Source organism: Penaeus vannamei, chromosome 13 (genome assembly GCF_042767895.1).
Source record: "Penaeus vannamei isolate JL-2024 chromosome 13, ASM4276789v1, whole genome shotgun sequence".
NCBI lineage: Eukaryota > Metazoa > Arthropoda > Malacostraca > Decapoda > Penaeidae > Penaeus > Penaeus vannamei.
In genome coordinates, this window is record NC_091561.1 from 40,563,993 (window position 1) to 40,566,492 (window position 2,500).

Sequence of the window (2,500 nt, forward strand, 5' to 3'; positions counted from 1 at the left end):
CCCCACTTCAATCACCATCCTATCTCTTCTACTCCTCCCTCCCCTTTTCTCCTTCTCTCTGCTCATTCGCATTTTCTCTCTTTCTCCTTCTTCTGTTCTATCCCTTCTCTATTTTTCTCCTCCTCTTTCCTTTCTCTATTTTCCTCATTTTTTTCTTCACTCTCCTTTCTCCCTTCTCGATTTTCCTCCTCCCTCCTCCTCCACCCGCCCTTCTCCCTCCTACTCCCTCCTTCCTCCCTTTACCCCTCTTCCTGCCTCCTCCCTCCCTCCTCCACCTTCCTCCCTTTCTCCTCCCTCCTCCTCCTACCTCCCTCCCCCCTCCTCCTCTCCCTTCCTCTTTCTCCTTCTCCTCCCACTTTCTCCTCCTCCTCCTCTTTTTATTATCACTCCTCCTCCTCTCCCACTTTCTCCTCCTCCTCCTTCCCTCCTCCCTCCTCCCTCCCTCCCTGCCCCTCCTCCTCCCTCTCTTCTTCCTCCTCCTCTCTCCCTCTCTTCCTCCTCCTCCCTCCCTCTTTCTCCTCCCTCCCTCTTTCTCCTCCTCCTCCCTCCCTTCTCCCTTCCTCTTTCTCCTCCTCCTCCTTTTATCATCACTCCCTCTTTCTCCTCCTCCTCCTTCCCTTCTCCCTCCTCCCTCCCACTTTCTCCTCCTCCTCTTTTTATTACCACTCCTCCTCTCCCTCTCTTCTTCCTCCTCCTCCTCCCTCTTTCTCCTCCTCCTCTTTTTATTACCACTCCCTTCGCCCTCCCACTTTCTCCTCCTCCTTCCCTTCTCCCTCCTCCCTCCCACTCTCTCCTCCTCCTCCTTCCCTCTTTCTCCTCCCTCCCTCTTTCTCCTCCTCCTCCTCTCCCTTCCTCTTTCTCCTTCTCCTCCCACTTTCTCCTCCTCCTCCTTTTATCATCACTCCCTTCGCCCTTCCCACCGCCTCAGAATAGCCAGTCTTCCTCAGAAATTACCAGCATCTTACATCTCTTCCTCTTTAACATGTTTATTGTTACTCTTGGCTTCTCCATTTCTTTAATTAAATACTCAAAAGGCGTGGATATATTTTCCGATTTTGTCACTTCCACGACATGAAAAAAATGAGAAAATTATGAGGAGGGAAATCGGAATTATCTGGTTATTTTGATAATTATGATGATGATGTGAATTATCTGTTTGATATTTTGATAGTAATTATGGTGATGATAATTTTTTTCTTTTGTGTTTTTTTTTTATCACCGTGATGCCATCATCATCGTCTTTATCATTATTAGTTTTACCATTAGAATTATTATTATTGTTGTTGTTTTGCTGTTACTAATTTTATCATCATTATTAGTAAGGTCAATTATCGTAATACTTTTGCGACGATTTTGGTATCGATGGATTCGTCTTTCTATTATCCGAATATAATGAAATTATGCCGAAGATCCCCCCCCCCCCGCCCCCCCAGTTAGTACCGTCTTGGCCCTAATAGCGGGGGAGGGCATGGAAGGTAAAATATGAATAGAATACACAGAATCAGGGGAAGGCTAGCTCAGTAGCTACTCGAGGAGGTGTCTATTTTAATGATTGTTCCACGAAAATATAACCATTAAAATCATTATTTTCCATCCTTTTTTTTTTTTTTAACTGAAGAGACCAAAATGATCGACCCTATTCGCAAAACATCCGTAACTTTGGTGACGTCATCAAAACAAACCCCACGTGCATTTTTTTTTTTTCCAAAGAATAGAATCGGCCGCCATGACACCTCCTCGAGTTGCTACTGATATACCCTTCCTCTGGTACGACCTCTGGGACGACCGACGTGGAGGAGCGCCCGATGCCCAGTCTGTCTGAAGCTCTCTCCTGCCGTGGGTACGTGGGTAGAGAGAGAGAGAGATAAAGAAAGAAATAAACAGAAAAAACAACAACAAAAAAACATACATACATCCCTATTTAGATATATCGTTGTAATATTGTCTCTGGCGCTCTCTCCTGCCGTGGATACGTGGATAGAGAGAGAGAGAGAGAGATAAAGAAAGAAATAAACAGAAAAAACAAAAAACATACACATATTCCTATTTAGATATATCGTTGTAATATTGTCTCTGGCGCTCTCTCCTGCCGTGGATACGTGGATAGAGAGAGAGAGAGAGAGATAAAGAAAGAAATAAACAGAAAAAACAAAAAACATACACATATTCCTATTTAGATATATCAAAATGCCGTTGTAATATTGTCTCTGACGCTCTCTCCTGCCGTGGATACGTGGATAGAGAGAGAGAGAGAAATAAAGAATGAAATAAACAGAAAAAAACACACACGTGGATAGAGAGAGAGAGATAAAAAATGAAATAAACAAAAACAAAAACCAAAAAACATACACACATCCCTATTTAGATATATCAAAATGTCGCTGGAATATTGTCTCTGACGCTCTCTCCTGCCGTGGATACGTGGATAGAGAGAGAGAGATAAAGAATGAAATAAACAGAAAAAAAACACACACGTGGATAGAGAGAGAGAGATAAAGAA